This window comes from Pseudorca crassidens, chromosome 20 (genome assembly GCF_039906515.1).
Source record: "Pseudorca crassidens isolate mPseCra1 chromosome 20, mPseCra1.hap1, whole genome shotgun sequence".
NCBI classification, from domain to species: Eukaryota; Metazoa; Chordata; class Mammalia; order Artiodactyla; family Delphinidae; genus Pseudorca; species Pseudorca crassidens.
Genome location: NC_090315.1, coordinates 5929232 through 5953980, shown reverse-complemented (window position 1 = coordinate 5953980; position 24749 = coordinate 5929232). Strand labels below are relative to the sequence as shown.

At 39.1% G+C, this 24749-nt stretch overlaps 1 protein-coding gene across 1 annotated transcript in view; it reads left to right on the top strand.

The window, feature by feature from the left end:
• Positions 1 to 24246, top strand: part of ZNF761 (zinc finger protein 761) — a 113326-nt gene extending 89080 nt beyond the window's left edge. The window contains exon 6 of the transcript XR_010939046.1: positions 22310 to 24246. The gene's annotated coding sequence lies outside the window, so the exon portion shown is untranslated. The remainder of the gene's footprint in view (positions 1 to 22309) is intronic.
• Positions 24247 to 24749: the final 503 nt, after the last annotated feature.

Here is a 24749-nt window from a genome sequence, read left to right as displayed (position 1 = left end):
CCACCAAGAAGCCTGTGTGCGAGCACAGGTCACTATCCACACCTCCCCTCCCGGGAGCCTGTGCAGCCCGCCACTGCAGGGTCCCGGGATCCAGGGACAACTTCCCCGGGAGAATGCACGGCCCGCCCCAGGCTGGTGCAACGTCATGCCGGCCTCTGCCGACACAGGCTTGCCCCGCACTCTGTGCCCCTCCCTCCCCCACGACCTGAGGGAGCCAGAACCCCCAAATCAGCTGCTCCTTTAACCCCGTCCTGTCTGAGCGAAGAACAGATGCCCTCAGGCGACCTACACGCAGAGGCAGGGCCAAATCCAAAGCTGAAACCCGGGAGCTGTGCGAACAAAGAAGAGAAACGGAAATCTCTCCCAGCAGCCTCAGGAGCAGCGGATTAAATCCCCCCCACAATCAACTTGATGTACCCTGCATCTATGAAATACCTGACTAGACAATGAATCATCCCAAAATTGAGGCAGTGGACTGTGGGAGCAACTGTAGGCTTGGCGTTTTCTGTCTGTGACTGACTTGTTTCTGATTTTATGTTTATATTAGTATAGTTTTTAGTGCTTGTTATCATTGGTGGATTTGTTTATTGGTTTGGTTGCTCTCTTTTTTTATTATTACTTTTTAATTTTTTTACTTTAATAATTTTAATTTTTTTTAAATTTTAATAATTCCTTTAATATTTCTTTTATTATTATTTTTTTTCTTTTTTCTCCCTTTTCTTCTGAGCCATGTGGCTGACAGGGTCTTAGTGCTCCAGCCTGGTGTCAGGCCTGAGCCTCTGAGGTGGGAGAGCTGAATTCAGGACATTGGACCACCAGAGATCACCTGGCCCCACATAATATAAAATGGCGAAAGCTCTCCTGGAGATCTCTGTCTCAACACTAAGACCCATCTGCACCCAACGGCTAGCAAACTCCAGTGCTGGAAACCCCATGCCAAACAACTAGCAAGACAGGGACACAAACCCACCCATTAGCAGAGAGGCTGCCTAAAATCATAATAAGTTCACAGACACCCCAAAACACACCACCAGACGTGGCCCTGCCCATGAGAACAGAGGCACCAGTCTCCTCCACCAGGAAGCCTACACAAGCCATTGAACCAACCTTACCCACTGGGGGCAGACACCAAAAACAACAGGAGCTACAAACCTGCAGCCTGTGAAATGGAGACCGCAAACACAGTAAGTTAAACAAAATGAGAAGACAGAGAAATACACAGCAGATGAAGGAGCAAGGTAAAAACACACCAGTAAAACAAATGAAGAGGAAACAGGAAGTCTGCCTGAAAAAGAATTCAGAGTAATGATAGTAAAGATGATCCAAAATCTTGAAAATAGAATGGAGAACATACAAAAAACGTTTCAAAAGGACCTAGAAGAACTAAAGATGATGAACTAAAGAACTAAACAAACAATGATGAACAACACAATAAATGAAATTAAAAATTCTCTAGGAGGAATCATAAGCAGAATAACTGAGGCAGAAGAATGGAAAAGTGACCTGGAAGATAAACTACTGGAAATAACTACCACAGAGCAGAATAAAGAAAAAATGAAAGGAATTGAGGACAGTCTCACAGCCCTCTGGGACAACATTAAATGCACCACCATTCAAATTATAGGGGTCCCAGAAGAAGAAGAGAAAAAGAAAGGGTCTGAGAAAATATTTGAAGAGATTATAGTTGAAAACTTCCCTAATATGGGAAAGGAAATAGGCAAGTCCAAGAAGCACAGAGAGTCCCATACAGGATAAATCCAAGGAGAAACATGCCAAGACACATATTAATCAAACTATCAAAAATTAAATACAAAGAAAAATATTAAAAGCAGCAAGGGAAAAGCAACAAATAACATACAAGGGAACTCCCATAAAGTTAACAGCTGAACTTTCAACAGAAACTCTGCAAGCCAGAAGGGAGTGGCAGGACATAATTAAAGTGATGAAAGGGAAGAACTTACAACCAAGATTACTCTACCCAGCAAGGATCTCATTCAGATTTGATGGAGAAATTAAAACCTTTACAAACAAGAAAAAGTTAAGAGAATTTACCCCACCAAACCAGCTTTACAACAAATGTTAAAGGAACTTCTCTAGACAGGAAACACAAGAGAAGGAAAAGACCTACAAAAACAATTAAGAAAATGGTAATAGTAACATACATATCAAAAATTACCTTAACTGTAAATGGATTAAATGCTCCAACCAAAAGACATAGACTAGCTGAATGGATACAAAAACAAGACCCATATATATGCTGTCTACAAAAACACCATAAGATAATCTCAATAGATGCAGAAAAAGCCTTTGACAAAATTCAACACCCATTTATGATAAAAACTCTCCAGAGAGTAGGCATAGAGGGAACCTACCTCAACATAATAAAGGCCATATATGACAAACTCACAGCCAACATTGTTCTCAATGGTGAAAAACTGAAACCATTTCCTCTAAGATCAGGAACAAGACAAGGATGCCCACTCTCACTGCTACAAAGCTACAGTAATCAGGACAGTATGGTACTGGCACAAAAACAGAAATATAGATCAATGGAAGAGGACAGAAAGCCCAGAGATAAACCCACACACATATGGTCACCTTATCTTTCTTAAAGGAGGCAAGAATATACAATGGAGAAAAGACAGCCTCTTCAATAAGTGGTGCTGGAAAAACTGGACAACTACATGTAAAAGAATGAAATTAGAATGCTCCCTAACACCATAAACAAAAATAAACTCAAAATGGATTAATGACCTAAGTTTAAGGCCAGACACTATAAAACTCTTAGAGGAAAACATAGGAAGAACACTCTTTGACATAAATCACAGCAAGATCCTTTTTGACCCACCTCCTAGAGAAATGGAAATGGAAATAAAAACGACCCACCTCCTAGACCTAATGAAACTTAAAAGCTTTTTGCCAGCAAAGGAAACCATAAACAAGATGAAAAGACAACCCTCAGAAGGGGAGAAAATATTTGCAAACGAACCAACTGACAAAGGATTAATCTCCAAAATATACAAGCAGCTCATGCAGCTCAACATCAAAAAAACAAACAACCTGGGCTTCCCTGGTGGCGCAGTGATTGAGAGTCTGCCTGCTGATGCAGGGGACACGGATTCGTGCCCCAGTCCGGGAAGATCCCACATGCCGTGGAGCGGCTGGGCCCATGAGCCATGGCCACTGGGCCTGCGTGTCTGGAGCCTGTGCTCCGCAATGGGAGAGGCCACAACAGTGAGAGTCCTGCGTACTGCAAAAAAAACAAAAAACAAAAAACCTAATCCAAAAATGAGCAGAACACCTAAACAGACATTTCTCCAAAGAAGATATACAGATTGCCAACAAACACATGAAAGGATGCTCAACATCACTAATCATTAGAGAAATGCAAATCAAAACTGCAGTGAGGGGCTTCCCTGGTGGTGCAGTGGTTGAGAGTCTGCCTGCCGATGCAGGGGACACGGGTTCATGCCCCAGTCCGGGAAGATCCCACATGTCGTGGAGTGGTTGGGCCCGTGAGCCATGGCCGCTGAGCCTGTGCGTCCAGAGCCTGTGCTCCACAACGGGAGAGGCCACAACAGTGAGAGGCCTGCATACCACATAAAAAACAACAACAACAACAAAAAAAAAACTGCAGTGAGGTATTACCTCACACCAGTCAGAATGGCCATCATCAAAAAATCTACAAACAATAAATAATGCTGGAGAGGGTGTGGAGAATAAGGGAACCCTCCTACACTGTTGGTGGGAATGTAAATTGATACAGCCACTATGGAGAACAGTATGGAGGTTCCTTAAAAAACTACAAATAGAGCTACCATACGACCCAGCAATCCCACTACTGGGCATATACCCTGAGAAAACCATAATTCAAAAAGAGTCATGTACCACAGTGTTCACTGCAACTGTATTTACAATAGCCAGGACATGGAAGCAACCTAAGTGTCCACTGACAGATGAATGGATAAAGAAGATGTAGCACATATATACAATGGAATATTACTCGCCATAAAAAGAAACAAAACTGAGTTATTTGTAGTGAGATGGATAGACCTAGACAGTGTCATACAGAGTGAATAAGTCAGAAAGAGAAAAACAAATACCATATGCTAACACATATATATGGAATCTAAAAGAAGAAAAAAATGTTTATGAAGAACCTAGGTGGCAGGACGGGAGAAAAGATGCAGACCTACTAGAGAATGGACTTGAGGACATGGGGAGGAGGAAGAGTAAACTGGGACAAAGTGAGAGAGTGGCATGGACATATATACACTACCAAATGTAGAATCAATAGCTAGTGGGAATCAGCTGCATAGCACAGGGAGATCAGCTTGGTGCTTTGTGACCACCTAGAGGGGTGGGATAGGGAGGGTGGGAGGGAGGAAGACGCAAGAAGGAAGAGATATGGGGATATATGTATATGTATAGCTGATTCACTTTGTTATAAAGCAGAACCTAACACACCATTGTAAAGCAATTATACTCCAATAAAGATGTTAGAAAAAAGAAAAAAGACACTGGTGAGCTGAGAGAGAAAGCCTCATCACATGGCTCACATGTGTGTGGCAGGATGAAATTAAAAAGAAAAATAAATACAAAGAGAGGTTCAAATATAACCCTGAACATAATGCTTTGAAGGATTGTAAGGATTTTCAAAATGCCTTCTATTTTCATCCTCTTAAATTTTTCAAAAGTTACTTAAGGTGTCAGAGCTAAATAAATAATAATGCTTCCATTAAAAAAATGGAGTAAAACAAAAGGTTCTGATGAACCTAGGGGCAGGAGAGGAATAAGGAAGCAAACATGGAGAATGGACTTGACTGCACAGGGAGGGGGAAGTGTAAGCTGAGATGAAGTGAGAGAGTAACACTAACATATATACACTACCAAATGTAAAATAGCTAGTGGGAAGCAGCTGTATAGCACAGGGAGATCAGCTCGGTGCTTTGTGACCACCAGAGCGGTGGGATAGGGAGGGTGGTTGGGAGAAGCAAGAGGTAGGGGATATAGATGGATATATATAAATATAAATATTTTATATATATATATATATATATCTGATTCACTTTGTTATATAGCAGAAACTAACACAACATTGTAAAGCAATTATACTCCAATAAAGATGTTTTTTAGAAAAGCCAATACTTTTCAAATACTTCCAAAAAATTAAAGAAGGAGGAACACTTTCAAACAATCTTATGAGGCATACCCCAATATCAAAACCAGATGAGGGTACTATGAGAAAAGTACAGGTCAATATCCCTGAAAAACATAGAAGAAATAGACTCAAAATACTAGCAAACTAAATTCAATAGCACATTAAAAGGGTCATTCACCATGATCAAGTGGGATTTATGCCTGTATGCAAGGATAGCTCAACATATGCAAATCAATAAATGTGATATATCACATTAAGAGAATAAAGAGAATATATGATCATATTAATAGATACAGAAAAATCATTTGACAAAATCCAACTTCCTTTCATGATAAAGACTGTCAAGAATTAGTTATAGAAGGAGTATACCTCAACACATTAAAAGTCATATGACAAGCCCAAAGCAAAGAACATACTGAATTATGAACCCTGAAAACTTTTCTTCTAAGATCTGGAGCAAGACAAGTTTACCTATTCTTGCCACTTCTATTCAACATAGTACTGGAATTCCTAGCCAGAGCAAACAGGCAAGAGAAATAAAATAAACCCAAATCATAAAAGTAAGCTAAATTTCCTCCATTTGCAGATGACATATTCTTATATCTAGAAAACCCTAAAAATGCCACCCCCAAAAAACTTTTAAACTGATAAAGTTGCAGGATATAAAATCAACATACAAAAGTCATTTGTGGTTCTATACACTAACAACAGAAACTATCAGAAAAAGTTAACAAAAAATTTCCATTTACAATAGCATCAAAAAGAAGAAAATACTTAGGAATAGATTAAACCAAGAATGTGAACGATCTGTACACTGAGAACTATAAAATATTGATGAATGAGTTTGAAAAAGACACAAATAAATAGAAAGATAACCCATGTTAATGCATTGAATAAATTAATACTGTTAAAAATGTCCATATTACCCAAAGCAATCTACAGATGTAATGCAATCCATGTCAATATTCCAAGGGCATTTTTCACAGAAAACAGAAGAAATCATCTTAAAATTCATATGAAATCACAAAAGACCGAAAATATCCAAAACAATCTTGAGCACAAAGAGCAAAGCTGAAGGCATCACGCTTCCTAATTTCAAGCTATACTAGCAAGTATAGTAATCAAAGCAGTATGGTAGTAGCATAAAAATGAACAAATAGAACAACTGAATGAAATACCTCAAACAAATCTACACAATTACAGTCAACTTATCTTTGACAAAAGTGCCAGGAACATACATGAAGAAAGGATACCCTCTTCAATAAATTAGTGGGAAACTGAATATTCACAATCATAAGGAAGAAATTAGACCTGTATCTCATACTATATACAAAAATTAATTCAATGTGGTTTAGAGAAATATAAGATCTGAAACTGTAAAATTAATGGAAGAACAAAAGAGAGGGGAGGGAACTTCTTGACAGTGGTATGGGCAATGGATTTTTGGATATGACCCCAAAAGCACAAGCAAGAAAAGCAAAAATTTTCTGAAAAATAACCCCTTTAAACTATAAAGGTTTGAACAGCAAAGGAAACCATTTACAGGGAGAAGAGAGTACCTACAAAATAGGAAGAAATATTTGAAAAACATATCTAATATGTAAAATATATAATACACTCAAACAACTCAATAGAAACAAACACAACAAATAACTTGATCTTTAAAATGGACAAAGAACCTGAATAGACATTTCTCAAAAGAAGACATGGGGGGAAGGGTGGTCAAGATGGAGGAGGAGGAGGAGGAGGACATGGAGTTCATATCTCTCCACAAATGCATCAAGAATACATCTACAGGGCTTCCCTGGTGGCGCAGTGGTTAAGAGTCCGCCTGCCGATGCAGGGGACACGGGTTCGTGCCCCGGTCTGGGAGGATCCCACATGCCGCAGAGTGGCTGGGCCCGTGAGCCATGGCTGCTGAGCCTGCGCGTCCAGAGCCTGTGCTCCGCAACAGGAGAGGCCATAACAGTGAGAGGCCCACATACCAAAACAAAAACAAAAAAAAAGAATACATATACAAATGGAACAATTCTCACAGAGCCCTGGCTGAACACTAGAAGAGGACCTTGGACACCTAAAGGGACAAGAAAGAGCCCCATGTAACTGGGTAGGAAGAGAGAAAGAAGGAAAAAAGAGGAGGAGAAGAAGTGGGATGGGAGCGGCACCTCTGGAAAGAAGAGCTGAAGGAGAGGAGAGGTTTCCACATCTGGGGAAGTCCCCTTACTGACGAGGAGATCAGTTGAGACAGAAGGGAAGCTTCAGGAGCTCTCAGAGAGAGTGCAGCAACTGGTCTGTGGCAGGCAGGACAGAGTGAGACCTACATAGACAGTCCATGCCACGGCCCTGTGCACCCCAACCTGAGACATGTGTCCCCGGTGCAGATGGGGACTGGGGGCTGGAACATGGGGTTTGGAGAGCAAGCCTGGGGAGAGGACTGCTGTTGGCTATAAGGAGACAGCCTGAGGGGATGGGAGTGAGGAAATCCACAACCAGAAATGCTTATGGAGGAAATCTGGACTGCCATGGAAGCAAAGCACCATTGTTAAGTGACACACAGGGGCAGAGCCACCTTTGCAGACTCTCTCCCCACGTGCCAGCCCCTGCCTCCCTGGCAACTAGGAAGAGCCCCCAGCAGGGCGGTTCTCTCACATCTGGGACTGGGTACTAGGAAGGACCCCCACCAGGGCCGGCTGTCTCATCCCCATGGCTGCCAGCTCCACCATACACCCGTTACCACCAGGGTTCCTGTGACCCCAGCCACCATGCTGCCTCCACACCCTCTCCTTACTGGGGTGGAATCTTGTGCTCCATGGTAGCTTTGGGAGCAGATGCCTGTGGGTGGCCCCCTTGCAGAGGCGGGGCTGAAACCACAGCTGAGCCCCAGGGGCTGTGAAACTAAGGAAGAAAAGCTGAAATCGCTCCTTGCAGCTACACAAATCACGAATTGACACCCGCACAAATTGCCTTGTAAACTCAACACCTACAGAACATCTGAATGGACAAGGAGTGCTCCTGCAGCCAAGATGGGCCTAGCTTTAGCAGCTGTAGACTTTGTGGGCACACACATGGTGGGGGGGGGGGTTGGGCCAGGCTAGAGTCAGAACTGCCCCTATAGCACCCACAGTGGGTCCAGATCAATGATTACTGCAATCCTGGGACCTGACTTCTGTGGATCTATGCTGGTGGCCTGGTGAAAACAAAAACTGAGAGACACCAGGGTCAACTGCCAGCATACCCACAGTTAACATGGGGCCAAAAGCAGTGCCAACAACAGTGTAATCTGAGAGCTCACACAATGGGTGAAAGGTGACATAGCAGAGCACACCCACAGGTGAACAGCTCCAGAGGAGGAATACTCAGTGGCTTCTCTCCCAGTGGGAGTGCTCCAATCCCACCTACCTTGCACTACAGATCAGAAACACAGCTAATAAACAGATCTGGGGGTTTCTACTCCAACAACTAGGGAGAAGACCCCACCTCTGACAGGGCAGTGACAACCACAGAGCAAATGGGAGGCCCTGCTCAAGATCCAGTGCAGGCTCTCATCACCACAACATCAGTCACACCTCCTATAAAGGGGATAATGGCCAGCATACCATGAGGGAAGAGTTGGTAGACATCTATACTAAAAACAACTCTCACATCAAAACTATTAAACCCACACTGGCTACCCACACAGGGACTTCCCACATAAAATAGTGCTCCAAGACAGTCTGTGTGTCTGTCATTGGGCAGAAGAACCCCCAGAGCATTTAGCCTTGAAGGCCAGCAGTACTTGAGTGCAGGAGCTCCACAGGGTTGGGGAAAAGAGAGACTCCACTCTTGGAGGGCGCACACAAGGTCTCACAGACACTGGGAACCAGCACAAGGCAGTACCACCATAGGAACCTGCATTACACATGCCTAGGGGTCTTGGTGGGTCTCCTGGTGAGGCTAATGTCAACTACTGCTCACTGTGAGGGCAACGACACTGGTAGTGGAAGTTCCATGGAATATAAATCAGAGTGAGATCTCCCAAGGATCCACATTTCAGCACCAAGACCCAACACTACCCAACAACCTGCAGGCTCCAGAGCTGGAAATACTCAGGGCAAACAACCACCAAGAAAGGAACACAGCCCCAACCATCAGAAGAAAGGCTGCCCAAAGTCATACTGAGCTCACAGCCACCTCAAGACACACACCTTGACACAACACTGCCCATCAGAGGGAAAAGACCCAGCTCCACTCACAAGAGGGAAGGCATCAGCCCCTCCCACCAGGAAGTTTGTACAAGCCCCTGGACCAACTTCACCTGCCAGGGGGCAGAGACCAGAAGCAAGAGGAACTATAATCCTGCAGCCTGTGGAAAGGAGACCACAAACACAGAAAGTTAGACAAAATGAGATGACAGAGAAACATGTTGCAAACAAAGGAACAAGACAAAAACCCTAAAGAACAACTAAATGATATAGGCAATCTACCTGAAAAAGTACTCAGAGTAATGAGAGTAAAGATCTAAAATCTCAGAAAGAGTGGAGACACAGATTGAGAAGAAACAAGAAATGTTTTACAAGGAACTAGAAGATTTAAGAACAAACAGAGATGAACAATACAGTAACTGGACTGAAAAATAGACTAGAAGGAATCAATAGCAGAATAATTGAGGCAAAAGAATAAGTTATTTTTTAAAGTTTTTTTATGTGGACATTTTTAAAGTCTTTATTGAATTTGTTACAATATTGCTTCTGTTTTATGTTTTGGTTTTTTGGCCCCGAGGCATGTGGGATCTTAGCTCCCCAACCAGGGATTGAACCTGCACCCCCTGCGTTGGAAGGCAAAGTCTTAACCACTGGACCACCAGGGAATTCCCTGAAGAATGAGTAAGTTAGGTGGAAGACAGATGGTGGAAATCACTGCCACAGAACAGAATAAAGAAAAAAGAATGAAAATAAGTTAGGACAGTCTCAGAGACCTCTGGGACAACATTAAACACACCAACATTCACATTATAGGGGTACCAGAAGGAGAGGAGAAAGAGAAAAGGCCTGTGAAAATATTTGAAAATATTACAGCTGAAAGCTTCCCCAACATGAGAAAGGAAACACTCAAGTGCAGGAGTGCAGATAATTCCATACAGGATAAACCCAAGGAGGAACTCACCAAGACACATATTAAACTGACAAAAATTAAACACAAAGAAAAAATATTAAAAGCAACAAGGGAAAAGCAGCAGATAATATACAAATGAATCCCCATAACGTTATCAGCTGATTTTTCAGCAGAAACTCTGCAGGCCAGAAGGGAGTGGCACAATATATTTCAAGTGATAAAAGGGAAAAATGTACAACCAAGAATACTCTACCCAGAAAGACTCTCATTCAGATTTGAAGGAGAAATCAAAAGCATTATGGGCAAGCAAAACCTAAGAGAATTCAACAGCACCAAACCAGTCTTACAACAAAGGCTAAAGGAACTTCTCTAGTCGGGAAAGAGACCAACAACTTAAAGCACACTTGTACATATATGGACTAGTCAATCGAAACTTCTTGGGAACAGCAAACCCAAAAAAGAAAAAGGAATTCAAACACAACACTAAAGACTGTCATCAAACCACAAGAGAAGAGAACAAAAGAGGAAGAGAAGAAAAAAGATCTACAAAAACAAACCCAAAACAATTAAGAGAATGGCAATGGGAACATACATACTGATAATAACCTTAAATGAAAATAGATTAAATGCTCCAACCAAAAGACATAGACTGGCTGAATGGATACAAAAACAAGACCTATATAAATGCTGTCTACAAGAGACCCACTTCAGACCTAGGGACACATACAGATTGAAAGTGAGGGGACAGAAAAAGACATTCCATGCAAATGGAAATCAAAAGAAAACTGGAATAACAATACTTATATCAGACAAAATAAACTTTAAAATAAAGACTGTTACAAGAAACAAGGAAGGACACCACATAATGATCAAGGGATCGATCCAAGAAGAAGATATAACAATTGGAAATATATATGCACCCAACATAGGAGCACCTCAATATATAAGGCAAATACTAACAACCATAAAGGGAGAAATCAACAGTAACACAATAATAGTGGGGGACTTTAACACCCCACTTTCACCAATGGACAGATCACCCAGAAAGAAAATCAATAAGGAAACAGAGACCTTAAATGACACATTAGACCAGATGGACTTAACTGATACTGACAGAGCATTCCATCCAAAAGCAACAGAATACACTTTCTTCTCAAGTGCACATGGAACAATTTCCAGGATAGATCACATCTTGGGTCACAAATCAAGCCTCAGTAAATGTAGGAAATGTGAAATATCAAGCATCTTTTCTGACCACAACACTATGAGATTAGAAATCAATTACAGGAAAAAAAAAACTGTAAAGAAATGCACAAACACATGGAAGCTAAACAATATGTTACAAACAACCAGTGGATCACTGAAGAAATCAAAGAGGAAATCAAAAAATACCTAGAAACAAATGGCAATTAAAACACAACAATCCAAAACCTATGGGATACAGCAAAAGCCGTTCTAAGATGGAAGTTTATAGCAATACAATTTTACCTCAGGAAATAATAAAAATCTCAAGTAAACAACCTAACCTTACACCTATAGCAACTAGAGAAAGAAGAACAAAACCCAAAGTTAGTAGAAGGAAAGAAATCATAAAGATCAGAGCAGAAATAAATGCAATAGAGACGTAGAAAACAATAGCAAAGATCAATGAAGCCAAAAGCTGGTTGTTTGAGAAGATAAACAAAAATGATAAACCTTTGGCCAGATTCATCAAGAAAGAAAGGTGGGTGGGAGGGCTTCCCTGGTGGCACAGTGGTTAAGAATCTGCCTGTCAATGCAGACACAGGTTCAAGCTCTGGTCCAGGAAGATTCCCACATGCCACAGAGCAAATAAGCCCATACACCACAACTACTGAGCCTGCACTCTAGAGCCTGTGAGCCACAACTACTGAGACCCTGAGCACAACCACTGAAGCCCATGTGCCTAGAGCCCGTGTTCCGCAACAAGAGAAGCCACCACAATGAGAAGCCTGCACAGTGCAATGAAGAGTAGCCCCCACTTTCTGCAACTAGAGAAAACCCGCACACAGCAACTAAGACCCGACACAGACAAAAATAAATAAAATTAAATTAAAAAGAAAGAAAAGGGCTTCCCTGGTGGCGCAGTGGTTGAGAGTCCGCCTGCCGATGCAGGGGACATGGGTTCGTGCCCTGGTCCGGGAAGATCCTACATGCCGCGGAGTGGCTGGGCCTGTGAGCCATGGCCGCTGAGCCTGCGCGTCCGGAGCCTGTGCTCCGCAATGGGAGAGGCCACAACAGTGAGAGGCCCGTGTAATGCAAAAAAAAAAAAAAAAAAGAAGGAAAGAAAAAAAGGGAGAGGACTCAAATCAATAAAATTAGAAATGAAAAAGGAGAAGTTACAATTGACACCACAGAAATACAAAGGATCATAAGAGACTACTACAAGCAACTATATGCCAATAAAATGGACAACCTAGAAGAAATGGACAAATTATTAGAAAGCTACAACCTTCTAAGACTGAACCAGGAATAAATAGAAAACATGAAGAGACCAATCACAACTACTGAAATTGAAACTGTGATTTAAAAACTTCCAACAAAAGTCCAGGACCAGATGGCTTCACAGGTGAATTCTATCAAACGTTTAGAGACGAGTTAACATCAATCCTTCTAAAACTATTCCAAAAAATTACAAAGGAAGGCACACTCCCAAGCTCATTCTACGAGGACACCATCACCCTGATACCAAAACCAGACAAAAATATCACAAAAAAGGAAAATTACAGTCCAATATCTCAAATGAACATAGATGCAAAAATCCTCAACAAAATACTAGCAAACAGAATCCAACAACACATTAAAAGGATCATACACCATGATCAAGAGGGATTTCTCCCAGGGATGCAATGATTCTTCAACATATGTAAATCAATCAATGTGATACACCACATTAACAAACTGAAGAATAAAAATATGATCATCTCAATAGATGGAGAAAATGCTTTTGACAAAATTCAACAAGTACTTATGATAAAAAAAAAAAACCTAGGGCTTCCCTGGTGGCACAGTGGTTGAGAGTCTGCCTGCCGATGCAGGGGACGCGGGTTCGTGCCCTGGTCCGGGAAGATCCCACATGCCGCAGAGCGGCTGGGCCCGTGAGCCATGGCTGCTGAGCCTGCGCGTCTGGAGCCTGTGCTCCGCAACGGGAGAAGCCACAGTAGTGAGAGGCCCGCGTACTGCAAAAAAAAAAAACCTATCCAGAAAGTGGGCAACCTCAACAGAATAAAGGCCATACACAACAAAGCCACAGCAAACATCATTCTCAACAGTGAAAAACTGAAAGCATTTCCTCTAAGATCAAGAACAAGACAAGGATGTCTACTCTGCCACTGTTATTCAACACAGGTTTGGAAGTCCTAGCTACAGCAGAGAATAAAAAGAAATAAATGGAATCCAAATTGGAAAAGAAGTAAAAGTTTCACTGTTTGCAGATGACATGATACTATACATAGAAAATCCTAAAGATGCTACCAGAAGACTAGTAGAGCTCATCAATGAACTTGGTAATGTTACAGGATACAAAATTAGTACACAGAAATCTCTTGCATTCCTAAACACTAACAACGAAACATGAGAAAGAAAAATTAAGGAAACAATCCCATTTACCATTGCATCAAAAAGAATAAAATACCTAGGAATAAACCTACCTAAGGAGGCAAAAGACCTGTACTCAGAAAACTATAAGATACTGATGAAAGAAATCAAAGATGATGCAAACAGATTGAGACATTACCATGTTCTTGGATTGGAAGAATCAATATATTCAAAACCACTATACTACTCAAAGTAATCTACATATTCAATGCTATCCCTACCGAATTACCAATAGCATTTTTCACAGAATTAGAACAAAAATTTATACAATTTGTGTGGAAACATCAAGGACCCTTAATAGCCAAGGCAATCTTGAGAAAGAAAAATGGAGCTGGAGGAATCAGGCTCCCTGACCTCAGACTGCACTACAAAGCTACACTAATCAAAATAGTATGGTACTGGCACAAAAACAGAACTATAGATCAATGGAACAGGGTAGAAAGCTCAGAAATAAATCTACACACTTATGGTCAAGTAATCTATGACAAAAGAGGCAAGATATACAATGGATAAAAGACAGTCTCTTCAATAAGTGGTGCAGGGGAAACTGGACAGCTACATGTAAAAGAATGAAATTAGAACACTCCCTAACACCATACACAAAAATAAACTCAAAATTGATTAAAGACCTAATGTAAGGTTGGGTACTCTAAAACTCTTAAAGGAAAACATAGGCAAAACACTCTGACATAAATCACAGCAGTATCTTTTTTTATCACCTCCTAGAGTAATGAAAAGAAAAACAAAAATAAATAAATAGGAGTGAAAAGCTTTTGCACAGCTAAGGAAACCATCAACAAAACAAAAAGACAACACACAGAATGGGAGAAAATATTTGCAATGAAGCAACTGACAAAGGATTAATCTCTAAAATATACAAACAGCTCATACAGCTCAATAAAAAAATAAAAAACCTAATGAAAAAATGGGCAGAAGATCTAAATAGACATTTCTCCTAAGAAGACATACAGATGGCCAAGAGGCACATGAAAGTACTCAACATCACTAATTATTAGAGAAATGCAAATCAAGACTACAATGAGGTATCACCTCATACTGGCTAGAATGGCCATCATAAAAAACCTGGAGAGGGTGTGGAGAAAGGGGAACCCTCCTACACTGTTGGTGGGAATGTAAATTTGTACAGCCACTCTGGAGAACAGTACGGAGATTCCTTAAAAAACTAAAAATATAGTTACCATATGATCCAGCAATCCCACTCCTGGACATATACCTGGAGAAAACCATAATTCAAAAGGATACATGCATCCCAGTGTTCATTGCAGCACTATTTACAATAATCATGACAGAGAAGCAACCTTAATGTTCATCGACAGATGAACGGATAAAGAAGATGTGGTATATATATACAATGGAATATTACTCAGCCATATAAAAGAATGAAAGAATGCCATTTGCAGCAACATGGAGGGACCTAGAGATTGTCATACTGAGTGAAGTAAGTCAGACAGAGAAAGACAAATATCATATGATATCACTTATATGTGGAATCTAAAAAAAAAATGGTACAAGTGACTCTATTTACAAAACAGAAATTGAGTCACAGATGTAGAAAACAAACTTATGGTTACCAAAGGGGAAAGGGAGGGAGGGATAAACTGGGTTATCGGGATTGGCGTATACACACTATTATATATAAGATAGATAACTATTAAGAACCTACTGTATAGCATAGGGAACTCTATTCAATACTCTGTAATGACCTACATGGGAATAAAATCTAAAAAAGAGTGGATATATGTATAACTGACTCACTTTGATGTACAGCAGAAACTAACACAACATTGTAGATCAACTTACTCCAATAAAAAAATAAGACATACAAATGTCAAACAGGCATATGAAAAGGTGCTCAACATCACTGATCAATAAGGAAATGCAAGTTAAAAATCACAATGAGATGTCACCTCACACTGGTTAGAAAGGCTATTATCAAAAGCACAAAAGATAAATGTTGTCAAAGATGTGGAGGAAAAAAAGGTGCCCTTGTACACTGTTGGTGAGAATGTAAATTGGCACAGCCATTGTGGAAAACAGTATTTATTAACCTTCTTCAAAATGTTAAAAATAGAATTACCATTTAATTCAGAAATCCCACTTCTGTATATATATGCAAAGAAAATGAAATCAGAATCTTTAAGAAATGTCTGTACTCTCGTGTTTATTGAAGAATTATTCATAATAGCAAATATATGGAAATAATATGTGTCTGTGAACAGACGAATAGATAGAACTCATACAACTCAATAGAAAAAGAAAAACCAAACATTCCAATTTAAAAATGGGCAGAGGATCTGAATATACATTTTCCCCAAAGAAGACCTACAAATGGCCAACAGATACATGAAAAGGTCCTCTACATCAGTAATCACTAAATGAAATGCAATTTAAAACCACAATGAGATCACCTCACACTTGTTAGAATGACTGTGATCAAGGAGACAAGAAATAATAAATTTTGGCAAGAATATGGAGAAAGGAAATTCTTGTGCACTGTTGGTGGGAATGTAAGTTGGTGCAGCCACTATGGAGAACAGTATGGAGGTTTCTCAGACATTTAACAATAGAATTATCATATGACCAAGCAATTCCACATCTGGGTGTTTATGCCAAGGTAGTAAAGTCACTATTTCAAAAATATACCTATACTCCTGTGTTTATTGCTGCCTTACTTACAATAGACAAGAACACAACCTAAGTACCTATCAATGGATGAATAATTAAAGAAAATCCTACACACACACACACAGGAATATCATCCGGCCATAAAAAAAGAAGGAAATCTTGCCATTTGCAACAACATGGATGGAATTTGAGGATATTATGCTAAGTAAAATAAGTTAGACAGAGAAAGACAAATATTTTAACACCTCACTTATTATTGGAATCTTTTTAAAAAAAAAAAAAAAACCTGAAATCATAGAACAGATTGGTGATTGCCAGAGGCAGGTTGTGAGGGGTGAGCAAAATGGGGAAAAGGGGACAAAATATATAAACGTTGTAGTAATCATTTTTCAATATATACATATTTCAAACCTTTATATTTTATGCCTAAAACTAATACAACATTATATGTCAATAATCAATTTTTAAAGGTAAATACAGTTTGAGAATACTTCTAATATTTACACATAGAAATAAAAAAATACCTCTCCAGAAAAGACACATGTGGAATTGTTATACTATTATAGTGTAAAATTTATTAATGTAATAGTCATGTATTCGTTTGAAGGGGAAAAATATGATTAAATTATTACAGGCAAAATTTAAAAATTTGATAGAGGTAAACACAATTATTGTGAAAGGAAAAGAAAACAAACTGCGAGAATACTATGTATTCCCTGTAATCAAACCTTATTTAAGACATGAATCTTCATGGAGGTAAACACAATTATTGTGAAAGGAAAAAAACCAAACTGCTAGAATACTATGTATTCCCTGTAATCAAACCTTATTGAAGACATGAATCTTCATGGTGAAATTTAGTGCTTCTTAAACACAGATAAACATAAAAAAGAGCCCCAAATCATCATTTCTCATTAATATTATTCTGGCAGACTCAGTCAGTGTTCTATGGAATAAAAACAGTACAACGTGTAATTTTGGAAGTCATAAGCAAGTGCTTTCATTATTGGCAGACGTGATGGTCTACATGGCAAATCTAAGGAAAAATGATACAAAACCTGTGAGAACAGGATATTTCAACAGAATTGTGGGGTATAAGATCCATCCATGAAAAGTACATATATTTCCAACTCATTAAAATATTATTTAGCATCATATTTAAATGTTTTAAGAATAAACCTCAGAAGAGCTGTGCCAAGCATTATGAAGAAAATTATATTTCTGGAAGACATAAACATTAAAAAAGTAGAGAGTGACCCAAATCTCTATTTAGGAAAAGTAGTAAATAATTCTCTCCAAACCAATGTGTGATTCAATCAGTTCCAATCAAACATATCCATGAATTTTTCTGTAAAATGACCAGATTTTTGAAAAATTAACAAAAGCAGATGGCCAAAAATAGGAAAGAAATATTTGAACAGTATAAAGAACTCACCCTACCATATACTGTGATCTGTTGTAACAAAATAGTAATGAAAAAAAGGTGATGATGGAATAACATTAACCCTAAGATTCACGAAATAGAATACATAGCCCTTAAACAGGCATTCATATATAATAAATGCTGAAATATATAAAGTGGTTCTAATCAGTAAGGAAATAATAGATAGTAAATATTCATGAATGCATAAAACTTTAGGGCTTCCCTGGTGGTGCAGTGGCTGAGAGTCCGCCTGCCGATGCAGGGGACACAGGTTCGTGCCCCGGTCCGGGAAGATCCTACATGCCGCGGAGTGGCTGGGCCTGTGAGCCATGGCCGCTGAGCCTGCGCGTCCGGAGCCTGTGCTCCGCAGCGGGAGGGGCCACGACAGTGAGAGGCCCGCGTAACGCAAAAAAAAACACTTTAATATATTCCTACATTAAATTATTTATATAAATGAATGCTAGATGGATCAAATAATAAGAATGAAATTTGAAAACATGAAAATATTCAATGAAAATTTTTAAATGAACACTATTATTTCAGAGCAGGAGAAAATGTATTTCGGAAATAAAAATACAAACTACAAAGGAGTAGATTAATACTCTGACATATTAAAAATAGTAAATTCTCAACTCTATGCCAATAAAATGGACAACCTGGAAGAAATGGACAAATTCTTAGAAATACACAACCTGCCCAGACTGAATCAGGAAGAATTAGAAAATATGAACGGACCAATCACAAGCACTGAAATTGAAACTCTGATTAAAAGTCTTTCAATAAACAAAAGCCCAGGACTAGATGGCTTCACAGGAGAATTCTATCAAACATTTAGAGAAGAGCTAACACCTATCCTTCTCAAACTCTTCCAAAATATAGCAGAGGGGGGAGCACTCCCAAACTCATTCTACGAGGCCACCGTCACCTTGATACCAAAACCAGACAAGGATATTACAAAGAAAGAAAAGTACAGGCCAATATCACTGATGAACATAGATGCAAAAATCCTCAACAAAATACTAGCAAGCAGAATCCAACAGCACATTAAAAGGATCACACACCATGATCAAGTGGGGTTTATTCCAGGAATGCAAGGATTCTTCAATATATGCAAATCAATCAACGTGATACACCATATTAACAAATTGAAGGAGAAAAACCATATGATCATCTCAAAAGATGCAGAGAAAGCTTTTGACAAAATTCTACACCCATTTATGATAAAAACCCTGCAGAAAGTAGGCATAGAGGGAACTTTCCTCAACATAATAAAGGACATATATGACAAACCCACAGCCAACATCATCCTCAATGGTGAAAAACTGAAACCATTTCCACTAAGATCAGGAACAAGACAAGGTTGCTCACTCTCACCACTCTTATTCAACACAGTTTTGGAATTTTTAGCCACAGCAATCAGAGAATAAAAGGAAATAAAATGAATCCAAATTGGAAAAGAAGTAAAGCTGTCACTGTTTGAAGATGACATGATACTATACATAGAGAATCCTAAAGATGCTACCAGAAAACTACTAGAGCTAATCAATTAATTTGCTAAAGTAGCAGGTTACAAAATTAATGCACAGAAATCTCTGGTATTCCTATACACTAATGATGAAAAATCTGAAAGTGAAATCAAGAAAACACTTCCATTTACCACTGCAACAAAAAGAATAAAATATCTAGGAATAAACCTACCTAAGGAGACAAAAGACCTGTATGCAGAAAATAAGACACTGATGAAAGAAATTAAAGATTATACAAATAGATGGAGAGATATACCATGTCCTTGGATTGGAAAAATCAACATTGTGAAAATGACTCTACTACCCAAAGCAATCTACAGATTCAATGCAATCCCTATCAAACTACCACTGGCATTTTTCACAGAACTAGAACAAAAAATTTCACAATTTGTATAGAAACACAAAAGACCCCGAATAGCCAAAGCAATCTTGAGAACGAAAAACGGAGCTGGAGAAATCAGGCTCCCTTACTTCAGACTATACTACAAAGCTACAGTAATCAAGACACTATGGTACTGGCACAAAAACAGAAATATAGATCAATGGAACAGGATAGAAAGCCCAGAGATAAACCCACGAACATATGGTCACCCTATCTTTGATAAAGGAGGCAGGAATATACAGTGGAGAAAGGACAGCCTCTTCAATAAGTGGTGCTAGGAAAACTGGACAGGTACATGTAAAAGTATGTGGTTAGATCACTCCCTAACACCATACACAAAAATAGGCTCAAAATGGATTAAAGATCTAAATGTAAGGCCAGAAACTATCAAACTCTTAGAGGAAAACATAGGCAGAACACTCTATGACATAAATCACAGCAAGATCCTTTTTGACCCACCTCCTAGAGAAATGGAAATAAAAACAAAAATAAACAAATGGGACCTAATGAAACTTCAAAGCTTTTGCACAGCAAAGGAAACCATGAACAAGATGAAAAGACAACCCTCAGAATGGGAGAAAATATTTGCAAACGAAGCAACTGACAAAGAATTAATCTCCTAGATTTACAAGTAGCTCATGCAGCCCAATAACAAACCCAATCCAAAAATGGGCAGAAGACCTAAATAGACATTCCTCCAAAGAAGATATACAGACTGCCAACAAACACATGAAAGGATGTTCAACATCACTAATCATTAGAGAAATGCAAATCAAAACCACAATGAGGTATCATCTCACACCAGTCAGAATGGCCATCATCAAAAAATCTAGAAACAAATGCTGGAGAGGGTGTAGAGAAAAGGGAACAGTCTTGCACTGCTGGTGGGAATGTGAATTGGTACAGCCACTATGGAGAACAGTATGGAGGTTCCTTAAAAAACTACAAATAGAACTACCAGATGACCCAGCAATCCCACTACTGGGCATATACCCTAGAAAACCAAAATTCAAAAAGAGTCATGTACGAAAATGTTCATTGCAGCTCTATTTACAATAGCCCGGAGATGGAAACCACCTAAGTGTCCATCATTGGATGAATGGATAAAGAAGATGTGGCACATATATACAATGGAATATTACTCAGCCATAAAAAGAAACGAAATTGAGCTATTTGTAATGAGGTGGATAGACCTAGAGTCTGTCATACAGAGTGAAGTAAGTCAGAAAGAGAAAGACAAATACTGTATGCTAACACATATATATGGAATTTAAGGAAAAAAATGTCATGAAGAACCTAGGGATAAGACAGGAATAAAGACACAGACCTACTAGAGAATGGACTTGAGGATATGGGGAGGGGGAAGGGTAAGCTGTGACAAAGCGAGAGAGAGGCATGGACATATATACACTACCAAACGTAAGGTAGATAGCTAGTGAGAAGCAGCCACAAAGCACAGGGAGATCAGCTCGGTGCTTTGTGACCGCCTGGAGGGGTGGGATAGGGAGGGTGGGAGGGAGGGAGATGCAAGAGGGAAGAGATATGGGAACATATGTATATGTATAACTGATTCACTTTGTTATAAAGCAGAAACTAACACACAATTGTACAGCAATATACTCCAATAAAGATGTAAAAAAAAAAAATAGTGAATTCTGTCTCAAAACAGAAGTTTAATCTTTAAAACAGAAGGATATATTGTAAATGCCCATCACACAGAACAAAATAAGGTCCGGAATAAAATTTTTAAATAAAATTTTATAAACAATTGAAAATTACTCACAAATAATAGAATTATGACTATGACCAGGCAATTTACAGAGAAGTAACTTCAGGTGGTGGGCAATATATTGCATTATAAACAGCACCATTAGTAATGAAAAATTGCAACTAAAATCAACAATAACATATCACATACATACAATTCATAAAAATTTGGACATTAACCAGAGGGGTGTTGATGTGGGAAAATGGAGACTCTCCTCCAGGGTTAGTGGTTGTGGGATGGACTTAACCATTTTGGAAGACAGACAAATTGGTAAGATGGAGTAAACTTGAAGATTCACAGAAATGATGCAACAGAAATTCTACTCCTCACATTCTATTTATAATGACAAAGAGATATGCCCAAAATTATTCATAGCAGCATTACAAGGGAAAGGGAAATATTCCGCATTGTATCTATGTAAATAAACAACAATGAGGCCCAATGACCTAGAGATACATGTGTCAAGAGGGTAATTTTTCAGAAACAAATATTTGACTGAAAACAAAAAATGCAGAATTAGATAGTGTATTGACATGTACACAAAATGAGCATTAATTGGGGGAAGGGCAGAAGATTGTGGGGTGTTATTTAGTGATCAAGTAGTATTCTATCTCATCCCCACATGGAGAAATATGTATATGAAGAACTTTTTTCTCTGAGTCTATATGAAATTTTTGCCTTTTTTCTTCTACTTCAGGAAATCAAATGATCAATGCCTGAAGGAGACTGACCAGAGGCTCAAGGACACAGCAGATATCAAGGTCATCACAAAAATATCAGCCCCACGTAAGCCCTAAAGTCCAGAACCTGAAGAAGCAACAGACAGGACAATCTACCTTAAAAAGGACATTAGTCATGTAAATCCCCTGTAAGAGTATATCAAAGGGCTTCTTCCCACTGATTTTAACAAGAGATACTACAAAGGCTCTTTAAGTTTCCAATATAATGGGGGGAAAAACCTATTATATTGACATTGTAGTGTATTTTCCCCTGACCGTCATTGAGGTTGGGTGCCTCTTCATATGTAAAATAAACATTTTTATTTATTTTACAGAGAAATTTAATTTCATGTGTTTCAAACATTTTTATTTGGTCACATCTATTTTTTTTCTCGATTGAGAGGCAATTCAAATATATTTTATATATGTGGTGTCTTCTCCCACAGCATTCTTCCAAGACAATTACTGTCCACACATTTAATAAAAAAAATTTGTCAAGGAACTTGTTTTCACGGATCATCCACCACTCAACACACCTGATATGAGGCTTCCTGGCATAGCCTTACATCAAGAGATCTGTATTGATCTCTTTGCTCTCAACTTGTGGACCAGATAAAGGACAGGCGAAGGATATCATTATTACCTCACAACCTGCACCCAAGCACATTGGCCAATGCTCAAACATTATTGCCATGCTGGCAGACAACAGGCCTAGTATCTATGATGTTCCCCAGGCTTGCGACCAAGACATTTGGTTTGGACCATGTCCTCAATCACAAGGAACAACTCAAGTGTCCTGAAGTAGACTCAATGCCCAGACCAGAGCCTGTCAGACATAAATGTGGCCAGGACTCCAAACTGAGGCACCAGACAAGAGCTCTGCTTGAGTCTCCATCGAGACTTGCTAGAACCTCCCCCAACCCCCCCCAAGAAAAACTAAGACTCAGGTCATTTTTATCCTCTGAGGATACTCAGAGACCTGATCTGTGGAGTTGTCCATCATCTCCATTCTCTTCCCTGTACAACTGGACTTGGATACAAACAGACACACCAAATGACCATAAGGACACCTGCCCCAATGCTAAGCATTGACTACCAGCCTCTACACAACTCACCTCACCTGAGGCCAATCCAGTCCTGCACTGTCCCAGAGCCCCCACCATCTGCACATGTTCCAGACAAACCCTTCACAACTGTCTTCATGAGATGGGACAAGGATGTAGGGAGGTGCTCCAGGATCAGAACAACTCTTTTATTTCAACCTCCTGAGAAGCCTACAAGTCAGATGTTTCACATCTTAGAGGAATCTGATTGACACTGATTCATGCCCCCATCCATGTTCTCCATGAGGACCTCTGGTCTCCTCCTCTGAGGAGAGACACACACCCCCCCATGGCAGGGAAGGCAGCCTTCAGTCTAACAAGTCAGCTTCCAGTAAGAGAAAGAAACAAAGAGAAGAATTTGTCTCATGAATCAATAAATCAGCACTCCCATAGCTGTGGTTTATGCAAAAATTTCAGAACACCAAATAATATTGGAGGTTTCAAAGCCCATTTCAAGTAATTTTATGAATTATGTACATTTAACTTATGTTTTAAATGGAGGTTACCAAACTGTCATATGTACTAATTAGTAAATTAGAAAAATTTTAAATTGTTTACTAATCCTTTCACAATATGTCAAGTCATTATGTTGTATACCTCCAACTTCTACAGTACAGTATGTCAACTATATCTCAATAAAACTTAAAGAAAATAAAGGAAAATATTATTAAATTAATAAGAAACTGAGTCAACACATTGGAAAATATTAAACTGTAATGTCAGTAGGAAGTTATTAATTAATTAAATTTTATTTGTATTCAGTGTGCAAGTGACTGGAATTTGGGAAACTCTGCATAAAATAGACACCTGTATTTTTTAAGCTGAGCCTTTCTTGAAACTAGAATTTTTGTGTCTGAGAGTTCTACTGAAAACCATAATGGAGGATATTGTCTTCATCTTACACATTTTGGTTATTAAAAAATCACTGGAAATGATATTTGGTTAGTTTCTTCTTGATAATGAGATGTTCTCAATGTCATATATTGTATAGATATTTTCACTTCCATTCACCTCTTGTAAGATTTTATTTGTCACCAATTTTTATTTACTTGAGTGTAAAAGAGGACCTTAGTAGTCTCAGTGTAGTCTATGTCCCTGAATTGTGTTCAGATTTCAGACTTTTAGGCATAACTCAGGCCTCCTGAATCAGAAACTGCATTTTAACAATATTTTCAGGGGACTCAAATGCACGTTTTTTTCCCACTAAGTAGGGCAAATGTACTTATTCTCAATTTGACAGCAAATTTGAATAACCTGGCAATCTTTTAAAAATACTGATGTCCAGAAATACTATTTACTGAATCCTTTTTAGTCC